General features: G+C 31.1%; 1 long non-coding RNA gene and 1 pseudogene across 1 annotated transcript; one reads left to right on the top strand and one right to left on the bottom strand.

Moving 5' to 3' along the window:
• Positions 1-299: 299 nt before the first annotated feature.
• On the bottom strand, positions 300-2,125 carry LOC139483594 (echotoxin-2-like; annotated as a pseudogene).
• Positions 2,126-14,483: 12,358 nt separating this feature from the next.
• Positions 14,484-19,748, top strand: LOC139483593 (uncharacterized). The gene is made up of 3 exons (XR_011655041.1): positions 14,484-14,676; positions 17,073-17,155; positions 19,465-19,748. It is a non-coding gene; the product is annotated as an uncharacterized lncRNA (long non-coding RNA).
• The last annotated feature ends 429 nt before the right edge of the window (positions 19,749-20,177 follow it).

The raw sequence follows: 20,177 nt of genomic DNA, 5'->3' as shown, positions 1-20,177 counted from the left end.
TATTTTTGATTGCTTAATTGGTAATCAGCTGTCTAATAATAAATTTTAATGCACAATGACTTTCATATTTGAAACATCATTATGGCATATTTGATAGATTTTTCCATATTTAAGCTGATATTTGAGCGTCTGTAATTTATAAATCAGTTCAAATCTTTTCACATACACTTTTTGAATCGACTGAAAAAAAACTTTAGTAACTACAAAACTATAATGGAATATTATGTTCCGTGTAAGCAGCAGCAGCGAGTAAGAAAAAATATAACATGTATAAATAAATAAAGAATTCAGGCAAAATGTCATTCCTCACGCTTAAGTCCTGGTGCAAGATCTGTCTCATTAAGAGGCTTAATAAAAGCCTTAATAATAATAATAGCTGTTGGTTTGTAGTTTGTTCCCATGATTCCGGTTATTTCAAATTTTTCGTCTTTGAAAGATAGGATAATTATCATGATTGTGTCATTATAGTAATCTTTATCTTGAAATGCAAACCTCTTCCACTTTCATGATAATACATTTGGTCGAACCCGTCTTTGTGTGCTTGATTACCGGATTCAGTTACATTTAATCCCACAGCAAGCCAGTTGCTATGAAACCAATGGGAATAGGGTACACTCCACATAACAACTGCCCGTTTCCCATGTCCGTCTCCTATCAACCAAGAGGCAACTCCCGCGCTTCAATAGAGGGACCATGAAGTCTTGTGTGTAATCTGAAAACCATATATATACCCATTTAACTGTTTGCATAAACAACTTAACGCTATTTATGCAAAACCGGTTGATTTTTAATTTAAACAACTTTTCATCGGATTGAATACATTAATTTGTATTCAAGTGAAAAAGGATATCACGCAAAGAAACGAATAGAAATTAAGGAAGAAATGTTTGTTCATAGAAAACAAGTATTCAAAAAGTGAAAGTAAGACAGTGTGTTCTCTATCACTTACTTACAAACTGTTCCTTCTCTCCAGGTCTTATGGAAACTGCAGCGGAATATAAGTGTCCAGAGTATGGTGTAACTCTTGCGTCAGTTAGGGGATATTTTGTCTAGTTTTCTACTATGACTGTACATTCAATACTGTATCCTCCTCCCGACTTCGTCATCGATAAACCAGAGGAAATAAGTAGACTCCCAAGTATTCCAAGTCCGTTAATAGATTTACAGGATCCTAAATTTAAAATAAATATCATTTTACAATAACTATTGAGGATTAAGAACGTAAAGGTAGATACCATTTGATTTTTAGGGGGAGGTGTGGGGCTAGGGTGAAATTTGAAAATAGGGAGCATGAGCAACTTGTCAAAAAAAGACAGGGTGACAATTTATTTTAAAAAAACGTCAGGATAAAATAAAAAATAGGCAGGACCGAATGGAGTGAACAATTAAATGCATGGCAGAGTTTACAACTAAAAAAAATGCAGGACAACATTTTTCATCCTAGCCCAACACCCTCCCATGTAATTCAAATGGTAACTCCCTAACCAAAACAAGCACGTCATTTGTTAAATCGAAGGAAATATAGAAAAGGACGTTTTTTGGAGGTTGAAAGAGGTAGAGGTTGAAGTTGTTTACTGTAGGAACTGTACTTTCTTACTGTATCAACACCTATCATGTTTTTATAATTATAAATGTATAACAATAAATCATCTGAATAATCTAAATTTTATATTACTTAAACAATTAATCCATTACTGTTAGCCATTAACCCTTCACATGTTCATTTCACATAAAATTTGTATTTACACATTAAATAAGCAGTTTTGTATGGCTATCAATAGATATAGGAAGATGTGGTGTGAGCGCCAATGAGACAACTCTCCACCCAAATAACAATTTATTAAAGTAAACCATTATTGGTCAAGGTACGTCCTTCTACACGGAGTCTTGGCACACACCCAACAACAAGCTATAAAGAGCCCCAAAATTCCTAGTGTTAAACCATATAAATGGGAAAACCAACGGTCTATTCAAGTATGCATTTTTTAAATTCAACATAATTTGACTTAAAGACACAAAAAAGATCATAAGAAGTTAAACAATAGAAGAAAATAACAACGATTGGTTTTAAAAAGTAAAAAAATCTCTTACCTAAAAGGACAATCAAAAGTAACCAATAAACCATAATTTTGATCCAGTGCTATTCAAGATCATACAATTTCTATTTTTATGAATTAATTGTAGCTGCTTATATATCAGTATAAACTCATCTGGTTATTCAATCTTTCCATTGGTTTTCCTAGATAAAAAGATGTCATCGGGCGACCAAAAAAAAAAAACGTCATGAGTGGGGTTTAGTTTTAATCCAGGTAGGATTCGTCAATATATATGTTTGCCAATGTGCAACCTGAAAATTATATGTTGCGGTTATGATTATTTCTTATCACTGTTTAGAGCAGAGTGGAGGAAAAGGTTCGACGGATTTCCGTAGTTTTAAGAAAAATGTTACATTTAAATTTGAAGAATAGAAAATTTAGACAGGCTGTAGAGGAAAAAATATATCCAAAAAGAAATCATGCCAGCTGAGCTTTTTATAAAGTTTTATAAAACTAATAAACAAAACCGGAGACACGTGCACATTTTCCGTAATACTATGACTACATATTTTCCACATACGTTTGTATTAACTATGAGTTGTACTACTAACTACTTATAAATATATGAATTCACTGGGTACTCGTTCTGGTTATTTAGTGTCTAACTCCATGGGATACTCCGCCAACTGCTTTAGGTCTATTAACTTTCGTAATGGCAAAGAAAAGTGCAATAAAGATAATTCTAGAAGAAAAAAAAAAACACTTCTTATTCAGTTTTACTATTTTATATCAAAATAAAGAGATGTTTTATAATTGCCAATGAGACAACTGTAAATCAAATTTAAAAAAAAGTGGACCTACGCAATTATAGGAAGCGGTACAGCCTCCCAACAGAGCTATACAGTTAAGTCGGCATACAAAGCCCCGACATGAAAAATATGAAACAAGTCAATTAAAAAAAAACAAGATGACCTAATTATAACCAAACAATTTTTCGTTCACGAAAAATTATTATGACAGACATTAACCAACGACAACAACTGACCACTATGTTCATTGAAATGAAGTTGTTAAACGCGGACAGAGGGGACAAACGCATGCATTCATTTGGTTAACTTGAGTTAAAAATCTCTTAGTTACAGAGGATCGCTGATATGCACAGTGTAAATAAAGCCCGAATTGTGCTCCTTTATTATTGTGCATTACTTGCATACCTTTCAAAAGCTGATATTGCTTAGATGTCTGACTGCGTTTTCATAACATGCTGAGGTCATGGGACGTTATGCTCCAAATCACTAGCACGTTGATAAAAGGTAAATATTTGTAGAGAAAAAAAAGAAGGAATCGAAAGCTATCGTATTTTTCTCTAGAAAAAGATTGATGACGATTTCGAGAAGGAAACTGCCTTCCCTAGTGTGTGTTTTTATATCGACGTCACACGATTAAATAAAATGCTTCAAAGGCTGACAAATATCATAATAATCTCGGACTCGTCTTCCGCAGCAAATTAGCTAAAATAAGGTTTTAATAGATATTAACTTTTAAATAGATTTCGATCTTATCGACCCAATCTCTCATTTGATTTGTAACATTTCAAAGTACATTAGAACTACAAAACAATTTCATGAGAAGAATTAAAAAATGCATGAAAACGTAAAACGAAGTAAACGTTTATGTTAAGATGCCATTTATTCAACCATGACCTCCAAAGTTTGCCGACTAGCAAGTGACCCAAATATAAATATAAGCAGACAAAAATAAATAATACACGCAATATGCAATAGTTGTATATATATTTTCTCGTTTGATTTCATATCATAGATGAAAACACATTGTTTAATATTTAGTTCTAAAACATGTTTTAACGAAATTAGTCATTTTGTTGGCTTTCCCAGTTTCAGCTTTGTAACCGACATTTTGTTAATACCATCATGCTGATCACATGCGCAATACACTCCAACTGATTTGTTGAATGCATGCATGGATCCAAATGAAGTAGAATAATTGTCTTGCAAAAAGTAATGTATCATCAAAGTTTTGTTTTTTTATGTGACAAATTGAACCATTTTTGAAAGTCACTGCTAGTTATTGACGAATTATCATTCAATATGTCATTCTTGTCTATGTTTTCAACTTTAACCGTTAAAATCATAGTTAAGGGTGTAAAATTTCTAGAATTAAACTTTTTTTCTTAACCTGATTTTTTGGGTTTATAAGACCGTAACAAAATAATTGGTGAAGAAAAAATCATATGGTGATGCACTTCTTTTTTTGCTACGGCCCTTTGAAAATGCGCAATTTTGATGATTTTCCCATTTTTCATCGATTTTTACCTATTTTTGGGCGTAATATTGTGAAAAAAATCACAGTTCCACAATTAAACTTTTTTTCATACTTTCTATAAAGATGAAGTGAACCAATCTGAATAAATTTTACTTAAAAAAACTATAGGTAGGTGTTAATATAAGAAAGTTTGATCATATTTTGAGGCTTTTTTGTGTAAAATTTACTATGCTGTCAATTTTGTATTTTTGTGATTTTTCTCAATTTTAAGAACAAAATGCATATTATTTAAGTTTTTTTGTTATAAATAATTGAAAAAATACATATCTAAGAAATTTGAAAAGACAAAAATGATATGGGATGTACATGGTTCTTGTAAAATCATTTTTGTACCCCTCACCCATTTTCTCAAAATTTTGACTAAAAATACAGACTTGATTGGTGGTAAAATTTGAAAACTGGATTACTAAAAAACCATTCATTGTAAATACACAATTGTTTCACAGAGTTATGTTTGATTATAATATTTTTAAAAATTCATTGATTTTTTCCACTTGTATCACATATTTTGAAAGTAATTCAAGAACGAGATTTTAACGAGACTGAACGAGACTGAAAAGTCAGAAGAATACATTCTTAATATACATTTTTGTATGTATCGCTTTAATATTACCACAAAATACTATCAATCGTCAACAGTGCACCTCTTAAGAGTATTTCAAGTAGGATTTGTGATTATAAGGTTAATGCCACTTCAACAAATATAAGCTGAACGGAACTGTTTATATTAATTTGAATTTCACAATCTTCCCTGTTTATTTGTTTATTTCAAGTAGTTTCCTTCTTCCTTGAATTGTGAAAATTCTAATAGTATACGACTATACGATTGCTATAAATACGCTCTTCCAACCATGTAATACATGTAATTGCACCCACATTATTGAAATTAGCAAATAAAAGGGTGTGTTGCTTTTGTCTTGATATTGTGTCTAATATAATATTGAAATGTATTGGTTTGTGTACAACTTCTGGTCCCTTGAATCATCTCACGATTCACTAAGATGTAAATAAATTATCTTTGAAGTAATATCAATATAGGTAGAAAGACATCTATAGAGGCCAACGTGTAGTTTTAATACCTAAAAGAATTCTTTTAAAAAGTCAGACAGTAGCAGAAAACATAATTACGTAATCCAATTTAGCTCTGTAACTAAAACTAATTATGTAGGTTCTTGGGACCAACATACATGTAGAAGTAAAACATAAGAATAAATTTATATTGGTGTTATTTGAACTATCTAACTTGGATATTATTTTTTTTATCTATTTTTTTTTCAAAGGATACAATTTTCATTTTTTTTACTGTTTATGTTTTTTATAATCTTGGGGGAAGCGTCTTGAGGTGGAGCATAACACTACAGGGAGATAATTCGATAAGAATCAGTTGAACGTTTTAATCACATTCTATAATAAGCGAAATATTAAGTTCCTCAATGATCAAAACTATTGTTTGTATTACTGCTACATATCCAACGTTTTTTTCTGGTGTGTGTTCTTGTTTTTGGAAATTTTTATTTTCTATCGTCTCCTAGGAGACGATATTAAGAATTGAACGATGGGCAGTCAGTGCGTGAATGCTTTTTACCACCTGATTGGAAGATATTACGAGACGTGAATAATCAAAGTTTATTGATTGGTTAGGACAATGCAAACTTAGTAAATGTCATTCAATCCCGTAGAGTATCGAATTTGTCCTCTCTATTTTAGCAATTAGTTTTTGCCTGGTCATTAATCATGCATATTCATGATACTGGTACACAGGTAAGTTTTATATATAAATAGCCGAATCTTCTGCAGTTTCGTAAACAACAACGTTAAACGATATATACTACTTCATAACGTGTGACCTCGTGTATGGTAAAATTTGTTAATTGATGCACGTGGCTATTCTAGCAAATGAAATAATCTTCAAAGCGAGAGCAGTTTCCATTTTCATCAGCTAAGAGACGACTAGCCATTTTTGAAAGGCTAATACTTATTTGTTAAAGGGTCAAAGTAAATATGTTGTCAAAATTCTGTAAAACATGTTAAAGAAATTGTCTACGAAGTTTAATAGATTATAAGGAAATGTCAAAATTAAAACATTTTCATCAAAGTAGTAGATATCTATATACCTGTACTACAGGGGGGAAATCACAACATTACTTGTTCACAATTACCTTTAAAGCGCATAAGAACGGAATTAACGGATTTAAATTTAAATACATGATTCAAATGTTCAAAGTTCTAATTTAGCTACATGTATATCAGAACAAGGAAGGTGCATTCAAACGAACTTCTGATACTTAACCCCTAAAGGGAGAAATTGTGCTTGATTTTCATATGATGAAGGCATAATATTTCACTTAGTTTAATTTAAGTCTGGAGCTGGCATGTCAGTTACTGCTGGTATTTCTTTTTGTTAATTTATGTATCATTTAAATTCACTATCCATGTACGGCAAGTACCACACCCTCTGTGTGTTAAAACATTCGAAATTTCGCAACAACGCATTGATTGGTCTATTTATATTGTCTTCCAAACTGGTATAATGTTTGCCCCTAGTCAGCATAATTAATCTCATTGTGCAGTTTCACATAAAATGTTGCATCCCTGTCGACCTTACTTGCCAAACTCTTCTAATGATTTTTATCAGATTAGGGAAAAACATATGTAAATTTAATCAAAATGTATTTGCATTTGTCATTTGTATATATCCGTAAATATATTTTAAGAAATTAGGTTTAAATTTACCGCTTTCTCTCAAGCATTATGCAAATCCAAATTTGGCAAGCCTCGTTTGAGTGGATTTCTCATGACTGCAAGCAAACCTTTTTTGCTAGCTTTGCCATCCATCTCCCAGTAACATTACTAAAAGTGTTGTTTTTGTGAAATAATTGCTGCTATTTTTAGCCCTATTATTTGCTACAAAAATTAAACAAAAGAAATAAAAAAATTCTTTGTCAGAGACGGTAAAAAAGGATAATAGATATTTCAAAATTTTCTGCATTTGGTTCAATGGGCTTTAAAAATTCAATGAAGGTGCATAATTATAGTTTTGTTTTCATCTTACATACGTGATGTACTTTATTAGCAGCTTAGAGATACTACATGTAATGTTGTGATTGAAATATCGGTATACTGTCAATATTAGTTTAAACATATTTATTTATATTGGATTGGGAAACAAGTTTTGCAACTTATATAAATCCCTTTCCACTTTGCGGGTGCGAGTGCTGCCTTGTAGCGGTTTTAGCCTGCTCTTTTTCGAAATTTTAAAGGGTGTCTTTTACGTGCAAGAGATATGTCTCTCTCTTAACACGGATCAGCCATTTATCGTCCCCTTCCGACGGACTATCATCGTTTCCTCAAGACCAGATGGTGTCAAGGGAGAGCCAAAAATTAGTGCCTGAAATTTTCATCCCGAAACGGGAATCGAATACTGTCAATATAACATGGATATGCTGACACAATATCAATCTGGAAACAGAAAGATTTTTTTTTTGGGTATGAAATGCATGACTATGCGAATATCTTTAAATTTTACACTAATTTTTCAAAGACCATTATTAACCTGTCTGAGATCTCAAATGAAACATTTAATTTTACTGTTAGACGTGGAAACTACAAATGGATTTACAATACGTGGTTTTATCGCTATTTTGTGCATTTTTCTTTTGATCTTATTTTGTGATAATTTTCATATCATGTTCTCGCTTGAGATGGAAAAATTATCGGTAGAAACTAAGGAGGCCACGTGGTGTTGCTAACGAAATTGACATGAAATTGACAATGTCGTCATAGGTAAAATTGCGATAAACAGATTATCATTGGTCATCTCAACTCGATTGCTTTTCTCACTTTCGCTGTTGAGATGATCAACGATAATCTATAAGTATGTCACATTTTTCAATCAATCTCCTAATTAAAAGATGGTGAATAGCTTTTGTGACAAACTCGTTACGGTTGATTGCCGATCGATTTTTTTAACATATAACGGCGAAGTACTGTTAATAGGAATTTTGCAACTGTTCAAAATAGTGTACAAAATTAAATCTTGACATCCTAGACTTTTCCAAAACAGATAGTGATTTTGTTAGTCATTGAAAATCAAAAAAACAAGGGAACACTTAATAAGAACTAGAATGTGTTCATAGTTTACAAATGCCCCAATTGCACTATTTGTTTCTATGTTAGATTGGAATCAACACTCTATTTTGGCTTTTAAATTAAAAAGATCATGTCAAAAGGAACATGTGTACTAAGTTTCAAGTTGATAGGATTTCAACTTCATCAAAAACTACCTTGACCAAAAAGTTTAACATAGAGCGAGACAGACGAACGGACGCACAGACCAGAAAACATAATGGCCATAAATGAAGCATACAAATAGCAGCTTCTTGTATTAATGCATGGATTTTTCTTATATTTTCTGGATTTGCATTTATATTAAGTATGGAAGAATGAGGGTATAATAAATTCTTAGGATAATTTTGCATCATCAATAATTGATACAGATTGTTGCAAAGTTAAGCAAATTACAAAATATAACTGGAATTCATTTGCAATAACTATCTTTAAGATGAATGAAAACAAAAACATATGCAAGGGTCAAGCTAGGATTTTTATTCTTTGTATTTTATGTTCTAACAAATATTGTAAATAAAGACATTTTGAAGATATGTTGTATTTTTCTCTTTGTGGATAAACTAGAAAGTGATTATAGCATCAACCATATTCCATCTTAGAAATAATTTATCATTAGCAAAACTGAATTTTATCCATCAATGCTATTTATTTAGAGGAAGATTAATCTTCCACGCAGAACAATATCAGTACCGCTACATACTGCCTTACACTGTACTCATATAACATGTGTAACGTTATGTATTGCAAAGTATGTACCAAACGGATATAAACACTGTCGCAAATCGATAGTAGTGTTAATCATAACATGTTATGCGTATCGCTTTTCCTGGAATTGAAACACATACAATACTTTACTTAAATATTTATGACAGTTGTTATCCATTCGTTTGATGTGTTTGAAATTTTGATTTTGCCATTTGATTGGGGCTTTCCGTTTTGAATTTTCTCGAAATTCAGTATTTTTGTGATTTTACTTTGCTTCAATCTTGGGTTACTTTCATTTATTTTTTCCGATAATACTATGATTATGAAGCTGTTTTTCTTAGAAAATAAAGTATAAAGAAAGGCAACAGTAGTATACCGCTGTTCGACATTCATAAATCGATTGAGAAGAAACCAATCCCGGTTACAAACTAAAACTGAGGAAAATATATCAAATTTAAGAGGAGAACTACACCACAACACTAAAATGTAACACACACGGAAACGAACTATAATATATGAATGGCCATTTTCCTGACTCGGTACAGGATATTTTAAGAAGAAAATGTATACCAGCAGTTATCGCTAATCTTATAATGAATACAAAATAAAAGCATTCCATATGAAAAAAATAAAATACATAATCTGTATAACTCAAGTAAAAGCTACCAAAATTTATTTGACATTTACTTCAGTGATGCCAGAACAAAAAAACTTGTAATTCAGGTGTATTAAAACATTAATTTCATGGGCAAAATTAAAGCTGATGATAGTATAAATCATATTCCACGTTACAAAAAAATAAAAAAAAAGATATCAGTTCAGTACTTTTTTTACCTTGAAGAGTAGCGACTGTCCAAGTTTCATAACAATCCATGAAGGTTTACAAATTCATTGTGCTAAATATTTGAATCTCAAACTGTATGCAAATTGTTCAGAAAAGACCCATTTATCAATAAAATACGGATAATTAAAAAAGAATTGTTTCATAATTTTGTTCTTGATCGTGTACTGTATCTTGGTTCAGAAAGTTTTTTTTACAGAATATACCCAAATATTTATGCCACCATCACATGTACAGACGACGGATCCTTGGACCGCTATGTCTAGTTGTCGTGACACAATTGTAAAAGGCTTAACAAAATTTTAGCATAGAGTATCTGTTGAAAATTGACTGATATTATATGTTGCGAATCCTAGACCATAATCATGTACTCTTTGCACTCAGAAATATCAATTTGTAGTAAAAAATATAAACATAGGAATAAAATATTTAAAAAAAAAACAGACAGATTTAGCATTTTTTATACAAAAACTGTCATTCACCTGATCCAATGTTCAACAGACAAAACAGATAATCCTTAATTTTGTCAGAAGGTAAGTTTCCCCTCTTATCATTTCATCAAAACGTTGGTCTGGTATGGAAATTAGAAGGGCCTAGTATCCATAACAGCCCTCGAAGAATTTTAGCTTGGCTAGTTATTTTGTCATGTTTTGTCTTGACTATTTAACAATGTGGACTTAAACATAACCATGATAATAGCTGGACTACCACTTAAATAATTTCATGTCCACCCCCTTTAGTACTGTTTACTGGAACAAGTGCAGTTCATGCTATAAAAAAATATAAAGCTTAAAAAAAATTTAATAAACAATTTAATTCTTATGTTTTCAGTTTATTAAAATGACAAGTTGAACCAGAATTTTCACTCTATAATTTTAGGATCCATGTGGACTGTTGTAAAACGGTCATGGAGAAAAATGCAATTATGGATCTTTGTTGGCATTTTGACATAAAGCATATTTTTTTTACATCACATTTTAGACTATTCAATAGCATTGTAATGATTTGTCATGACGTTATTTGATAGTTCCAAACAGAATTATTGATGTCGATATTGATATCGGTACTATTGTTTTTTTTTTTGTGTCTTTTTTTAGTTATTGCGTTTTAAGTTTGTTTTCGATAAAAAGTTTAATTTCACTTCGGTATCTTTCGCTAATCTCATGACTCTTATTTACTTACAGGCTGCTATTGCAGAATTATAAATGTTTAAAATGTAAATGTGACTTGCTTTCGATTTGAGACATAATGTTTTTGTTTGAAAATGTAGTACTTTGTAGAATGTAAGGTTAACATTACTCAGTCTTTATGTTGTTTTTTGCAAATGTAGTACTTTGCAGAATGTAAGGTTGACATTACTTAGTCGTTATGTTGTTTTTTGCAAATATAGTACTTTGTAGAATGTAAGGTTGACATTACTTAATCGTTAAGTTGTCTTTTGCAAATATAGTACTTTGTAGAATGTAAGATTAATATTACTCAGTCTTTAGGTGTTTTTTGCAAATATAGTACTTTGTAGAATGTAAGGTTAACATTACTCAGTTGTTAAGTTGTTTTTTTGCAAATATAGTACTTTGTAGAATGTAATGTTAACATTACTCAGTCTTTAGGTGTTGTTGTTTGTTTTTTTGTTGTTGTGTTTTTAAGAATGTAAGGTTAGAACTACTAAGTCTTTGGGTGTTTTATTTTTACAAATGTTGTATTTGTAGACTTAATGTTAGCATGACTGTCTTTGGTTTATTTTGCAAATGTTGTAGAATGTAATATTAACATTACTCAGTCTTTAGGTGTTTTTTGCAAATATAGTACTTTTGTAGAATGTAAGGTTAACATTACTTAGTCGTTAAGTTGTTTTTTGCAAATATAGTACTTTGTAGAATGTAATGTTAACATTACTAAGTCTTTAAGTGTTGTTTTTTTTTGTTTTGTTTGTGTTTTTTAGAATGTAAGGTTAGAACTACTAAAAGTCTGTGGGTGTTTTATTTTTACAAATGTTGTATTTGTAGACTTAATGTTAGCATGACTCAGTCTTTTTTTCTTTTTTTTTTTTGCAAATGTTGTAGACTGTAAGGTTAACATTACTCAGTTTGTAGGTTTTTTTGGCAGATGTAGTGCTTTGTTATTTGCTAGGTGTCATTATTTTACTGTTTTGTGCCATGATTTTTTTCCATTGTTTATATTTTTTTAACGTATGTGTTCTAATTCACCCTTTGATGTGCTTCCTTTTTATCAAACATTTAAAAAAAATAGATACTACCCCTTCGTAGAGCTTTTAGAGAGTGATATGATTTTTCTCACCGTGCTCTGTCAATGATATAACAGCATATTAATAAAAAGGAGGAACAAGGGTCATCCTCATTTTTTAACCAAATTTAATTATACATGTTATATTGATTTCAGTTGATTTGCAGAATGATTTTTGAAAGAATTCAGCATTAAGAGTATAACCCAAAAGTAGCAAACCAATGACTGCGGTCAGTATAAAAAGGTAAATTATACAAGATTTACATAATTTACAACGAGGTTCGGTCAATGACGCCTGTTTCAAATCTATCTTTTTTGTGGTTTACTTTCGTAAAGACATAAGTAGATAGTCATTTAACTTAAATATACACGATAAATTTAATCATGAAAATCCCCTGTTAAATAAACGTATACCTTTATTGATGTATGTAGATATGCACACTATTTAAGGTTTAACACATAATCAATTTATATAGATTTGAACAGAGTGAATGTTGAACCACAAGTGTTTTTTTTTAAAAAGGCAAAAAACAGGATAACAATAAATTACATAGGAAGATAATTCAGCAGGTTCAGCTAAAAAATACGAGGTATATTAATTGCAAAAAAACAAAATAGAGAAACGAGAAAGAATAAACAATATATACCGAAGATTGATGGCAATTGACCGTTTCAGAATCTAAAGCATCATGGGTAATTTCATTGTTCGTACCCTAAAGTGAAAATAACGTTACGTCATTGGTTGAATTTCCATTGTTTATAACGTTTTAAACCAATCAAAACGCTTTGGTGTACGCTTTTGAAAATATTACCCAGGATGCATTAGATTCTGAAACGGCGAATTACTATACATGCTGAAAGCAAACTAAAAACGAACACAACTAGCATGAAGGAATCATATTGAAAATGAATTAGTTGTGCATTGAATGTCAATTTTCTTTGCAATGTGTGTCTTTCTGTCCAATGCGATTTCTGTCTTCATCCTCAAAAACAGCTCATGAGAATGATTGCAATACTTTGAAGAGAGACAATAAGAGAACCTTTTTTGTGTGGAAAAGATGAGAAAAAAATGAATTAACAATTTGAAATGAAATGGAAAAACAAGGGAGTTGTATTGTTGTGGTGTTTTTGTTTACCCCCATAACGTTATTGTCACTAACTCTTAATCTTTCTAGAGATTTTGGTTCATAGTGTTAATCTATACTTAATTCCGTTTACGCTTTATCGGTGTTTCTAAATACTTTACAACAGTATCATTACAACCTTAACCGTGCCCTTAGCAGTTCTACACATTTAAAACGTTTAGGAATTTTGGTCCTCAATGCTCTTCAACTTCGTACTTAATTTGGCCTTTTTAACTTTTTTAGATTCGAGCGTCACTGATTAGTCTTTTGTAGACGAAACGCGCGTCTGGCGTATATACTAAATTAAGTCCTGGTATCTATGATGAGTTTATTTATGATGTTGGTGCTATTTGAAACACAATGAAAAATTCCTGCATGAAAACAAATATTTGACATGGATTTAAATCAATAATTTTATTCGATTATATGAATTATTATTGTCGCAGCTACGAAATGGTAGAATCAACCCCCAACTTTACATGCATAAGAAAGAAAAAAAAATCCAACGTGCTTGCACTCAAGTATTTTATATCGTTGCTTATAGTTGACACAATACACATGATACATAGATATATTATTTGTCCCTTTGTAACGAACAAAAATATACAAAATAGTACAATTTAAACAAAATCCAAACACTTCTATTTTTCTATCCGATAAATGTTCTGTTATTTTTTTTAAAGAAATGTTTGCTTTGTTCTTTTAAAATATTTCATTATTATCAGTACCTTTACACAAAAAAATCATTTACGTTCGTATTTATTGATTACGTCGTTTACTCGATGAAATTTAGATAAAATATTTGAAAATAAGAGGTCAACATTATAATGGACCAATCAATTAAATGAATATTTGTGGATGCATATATATTGAGTTCTCTCATGAAAATGTTGTATCGTAGTATTTTCCAGATAACTTCATTCAACTGAGGTTTATTTTAAGACTACAATGCTTTATATTGCATTCTGTATTGTTTTATACAATTTCGGCGTCTCTGTAATTCTGGCACAGTATTTAGGGGCGTATACAAAATGTATACAAGTAGGGACATTATCTGTTAACAAAACTCCGTTCTTAAACAGTTTTTGTGTATCAGCTATACATTGTGCACAATTGTGCACAGAAATTGCTAAATGCAATGTTTTTACCTACGATGATTTGATTAACATGTGTCGTCTGCATCAGAGACTTGGTACTGGAAACTGTGATTTAAATACTAAGAAGAATGGACGAATGACTTTTACAAAAATATCAGGTAAGAAAAACATTGCATGTTATCCAATGCTTGTCTTTTCATAAGTGTTACTCATTGTTAGTTTAAGGGCATACAATACGGCTTAGATCCCGTATTTACATTTTGATGAAAATGTCCATATCGACTATTTGTTTACCTGATTAAATCAAATATGTAATAAAAAATATACCTTCATGTGCTACTTTTTGAGTAAAATGAGGTCGAAGTTTTGTATATTTGCTAAAAATTCGGATTTGTGGCCGTATTTTCTCTTTCGAAAGAAAGACATACCTTTTTGGTTTTAAAAGATAAACACAACTTGTTTTTTGTTAAATAATTTTTAATTTCTGTATTTATAAGTATTCTAAAAATTTATACATTTTTAATTAAGAAATAACTTGTTTGCTGTATATTTATCAAATTTAAAGAAAATGCACTTTTTACTTTTTCATGAAAATTGGCACACTTAATCTTCTCGCATAATCAAACCAAATGCCATTTTTAAAAGGGGTCAATGAACTCGTTTTTAAGTTAAATCAGTTTGAGTATTAAAAATCAGTCAAAAATGTATCTTTTCCCGATATATCACAGTTTGACGTCGCGTAAATAACAATTTAAGTTATCAACGTCATTACCTCGGCCTGCAACTGTATCGTATGCCCTTAAAAAGAGACAAGTTTGGAACGTTACCCTTCGCCTTGTAAGAAATCTCGAAGCATATTATCCGATGAAGATTACAAAGTTACCTGTATGCAACAAAGTTAATTTGTGTCTTGTAAAATTTGTTAAACATGAAGTTAACATCGAATTGCATCGATATATACTTTTGACAATTTCGCACTTTAAACATGACAGTGATATATATGCGCATCTGTTGGTATAGTCGTACTGTGAAATAAAGATAGAAATCTGACTTCATTCTTTGATCTAAAGTTTTCTGATTGGTATTCATGCCAAGTCTTCTTTTTCTCATATAAACTTAACAAAACGGAAAATGGGAAACTTTATAATAAGATACCAATACAGAATGAAAAAAAAAGAATATAATTTTGTTTTCACAGTTTAATAATATATATTGCTCTCTATTACCAAATCCCAACATAAAATATTCAACTTGTTTTAATAAATTCCATGGGAAGGAGAGATTTACCGAATAAAAGCTCAAATTGAAAAAGTTTGAAAGATATAGAAGTAGCGGTGATGTAAATAGAACAAAACGATACAGAGATTGTGTTATGTGTATACATGATATAGTCGTCTGAAAATTTGAATCAAGATGAAGCGCAAACTTTTGTATTATGATAATGGTAGTCTCGTCGATGTCATTCCTATCCAACGGAATGTGAAATATTGAGCTTGCACCGCTTGCTATTTTGTTTTCCTGCAAAGTTTTATTTTACTTTTAAAAAATAGCCACCTGCCTCACTAAAGGAAACTTGGGATTGCAAAGTTTTACGCCATTTGTACTTAGCAAGTTGGGACAACTTATCAAAAAATGTAACATAATATACTGAACGACTTTAGAAACGCAACACTCATTTTGTTGATTGTTTTTACTAAATCTTTTTTGATTCTCTTACAACTACTTTTCATGCTTATCATGCTTTTTCTCCTCACAAAAAACAAAATCTGACTTACCTGTGGTTATTGAACATACCGAATTTTTTAAGTCGCACGAATTTCTTAAAGCGAAATTTTGGTCCCATGAAAGATTGTTTCAGTTTTTTTGCTCTGTGAAACAGTTCTTTCAATCCTTTGCCTTACTTATTTTTTTTAAATGTTGCATCTCCATTTTGCCAAGACTGAGAAATAACAAAACCAAAAAACTGAGCTAGCCCTTAAGAATACTGTAAACATGAAAACATAAATGTGCTGCAACCATACAGTATGACTTCAGAAACTCGTCTTACTGTCCTCCCGACAACGATACAAGTAGACAAGATTTTTTGTTGGCCATCAATGAACAGATCAACGTGCAGTGACAATGAAACATCAACAGAATTTGATTGTGCAACGTCATTTGCCAGACATGTTTACGGCCGCAACGTCAACTGCTAATCAAATTGCCGAGTGCCATGAGTACAGATTCATGCCATAAATGTTTCCCATGAACTGCATTGCCAAAGAATTGACTAGAGGAAAACCTGTAAAGCCCTCAAGTTTCAACCGGCTAATTGCCAAAACCAATTAATGGGTTGAACAAATGCAAAATCAGAAGGTGTAAAACAGAATCCAAAAAATGTCAGACAGAATTTGTTGACCTTTCTGACAATCATTTTGGCGTTTGTAACAGGCAGTCATCGCTTTTGACGTTGACACATTCATTCAAAAATAACACAAAAATAATCTAGTGTTGTGTTTTAAAGTCGGTCAGTATAAATTGTAATTAATTGTTAACAATAGTTTGTCTGTTATAGTTTGTCCTGCTGACTGGAAGTTGTTAGGAAACAGTTGCTATTTTTACGACAACACCATGACATTATCTTGGGATGACGCAACCGTAAGTGAAAAGTAAAATCACAAAAATAATGATTTTTTCAACAACAAAAAAATCAAAAGAGAAAGTACATAATCAAATGGCAAAATTAAAAAGTCTAATACATCAAACGAATGGAACACAACTTTCATATTCCTGACTTGATACATAGGGCGAGTTAAGATATTCCAAATGATATAGTCAGTATCAAAAACAAAACTACCTATTATTCTGTTTATCGGTAATTATGACGTCACACAATATATTGCCTAATATTTTCAATGATACAGCCAGTACGTTGATACTCGAAAATTTTAGGCAGTAAGATCGAAGGGAAAATATACGAATTACCGTCAAAGGCATTTTCTTATGTAGAAAATGGTAGAATAAACCTGGTTGTAAAGCTAGGTAAATATCTCAATCGTATGACAGTCGCATTACATTGATAATATGTGACCAGCCACTACATATCCAGGCTTATGGAGGTAGGACGTCATTGTGAGAATAACGCCGTTACCTATCTGTGATTAGCCATTCCAGGCTTAGGAAATTGTCTAAAATTTGCATTTTGTATATTTATTTAGAATATTCCGAAACAAAACTCTCTGTCATGTTATTATGACATATTTGTTGTAATAGCAATGAAACGAGTCATTTCGAATACCGGTTTGAAAATGAGACTGTTCTATGACGACTTTTATTTATTGAAGGCACTAATTTATAAAACACAAAATTATTGTATTTATTGGCTCTTAGTGATTTTCAATAGCGTATTTTTAATAAATTTTTTAAAGACTTAAATTTACTACGATGCAAACAATTCTTAGCTCTATTTTAGAACATGTAATTTAAACTTGTTGAAATGAAGTTAGTTTAAAATGTGTCAAATAAACTCATCATAGATACCAGGATTAAATTAAGTATATACGCTAGACGCGCGTTTCGTCTACAAAAGACTCATCAGTGACGCTCGAATCCAAAAAAGTTAAAAAGACCAAATAAAGTACGAAGTTGATGAGCATTGAGAACAAAAATTCCTAAAAGTTTTGCCAAATACAGCTAAGGTAATCTATGCCTGAGGTAGAAAAGCCTAAAAATTTAAAAATTTGTATACAGTAAATTTATAGATATAACAATATCAATGACTATTCATTTCAGCACAAAAAGTGCTGACTACTGGGCTTGTGATACCCTCGGGGAAATAAATCTAAGAAGGCTTTAAGAATTCCTTTTTAAGTTTAGATTTATTATGTATGTCTCTATATATAGTATGCGACGCGTAACAGTTTATAAGTAGGTGTTCTCTTATATGCATTTGATACGGTGCATTTATTATGGATATATATTTCAGACTCATTTATGAAAGGAAATCTATAGATCAGAAATTCGATTTTTTTTTTGTATCAATTTAAAATGTCGATTCAAATATTTTTCACTTCAAACGATAAAGTAAAACTTCTTCAAAACTTATATATAATGTATAGTTCGGCGTCCGCAAAAAAGAAGCCAAGGAAAGTGTTTATCTCTTCTTCACAAATACATATTTCATTGAATCTCGATATTGATCATGTTTATAGTTTTTCTAACAATGACGTTCTACCGTTTATAATAGCTAGTTTCAGTTTGTCTGAAACACATGATTTTATTATCAAGTCAATTTTTGTCGCTAGTTTTTAGCATATTAACTGATCTTATAAATCACGTGCAAATTGGATCAATAATGGGTATGCTAAAGAGTTCTGCAGTGATTAATATTTGTTCCGATAGAATATCACCAAAGACATACATTTAAAATGAAAATAAAATCAAAAGTGTGCGTCTGCTGCACTTTTCTCCGTTTTAATTTATCAGAAACGATAGAAACCTAAATGGAAATCCAAAAATATACCTGACTATGGGTTGTTTTACAATATTAGTTCATATAAGGTCAACATTGTCTGAGGATAATGTCTGTTTGAACAATAGGTTCTTCTTAATTTGCACATGTATCAATGCAACATTTATGAAAAGTATGAAAAAATGTCAACAAGAATTCAACTCTTCACCGATGTTTTATCATTGTACTGTTATTCGAAGATGAGGAACTTCTTGGGTTGAAGTCATAAAACTTTGCTCAGTGCTCGGAGCACAAAAATCATGCTCGAAACATGAAATCCAGCATTTTGATTGGTTGATTCTTGAGTCTGAGTTCAAAAATCTTGCTCCAAAGTTTTATGACCGCAAGGCCAGAACTTTCACAAGAACATGAGTCGTTTTACTTTATGTTGCTTTCCGTAATTTTTATAATTCTGTAATTCTTTAACAGAGAATCAAAATCTGATTGATTATTGTAGAAATACTGTGTATCTTATGGAGGATATCTAGCAGAAGTGACAGATGAAGCAGAATTTCAGCTGGTGGATTCATTAATAACCAGTTTGTTTTTCTTTGAACTATATCTTTTCAAAACGATTGATTTCATTGTGTATTCATGTTTTCATATGAAAATACCGGCTTTTAACGTTCACAAAATAGACTGAGTAGAGCTCTATACACACCAAGCCTAAAGTACTAACACTACCAAAAAGTAAATGACATTAATACCGAATGCAAAGGAAAATTCGAAATGGAAAGTCCCTTATCAAATGGCAAAATCAAAAGTTCAAACGAATAGAAAAGAGCTGCTATATTCCTGACTTAGTATATGCATTTCCATATGTAGTAAATTGTGGATTAAACCTGGTTTTACAGTTATCTAAACCTCTCACTTGAATGACAATCGCAAAACAAAAAAGTTCACCAAGTCTACAGCAGTTAATATATTTGAAGCTTACTATAAGACTTAATCTGATTCAATTATTACAAAAATAAGGTTTCAACAATCTTGGAAAAGGTCGACCATAGATTAATTAAGCTAAACCTTGTATGTCCTGTTTTGTCATATAGCTCCCTAACGTATTCAAGTACACATACATTCTAGGTTTTCGGATTGATGAGTTTGAGCGTTTATGAGGAAGGCTAATCCTAAAAAATGCATCGGCCTTATTAAATTATTAAAAAAAAATTT

The sequence above is a fragment of the Mytilus edulis genome, chromosome 7 (genome assembly GCF_963676685.1).
Source record: "Mytilus edulis chromosome 7, xbMytEdul2.2, whole genome shotgun sequence".
Classification (NCBI taxonomy): domain Eukaryota; kingdom Metazoa; phylum Mollusca; class Bivalvia; order Mytilida; family Mytilidae; genus Mytilus; species Mytilus edulis.
This window is presented reverse-complemented; position numbering and strand designations above follow the sequence as displayed.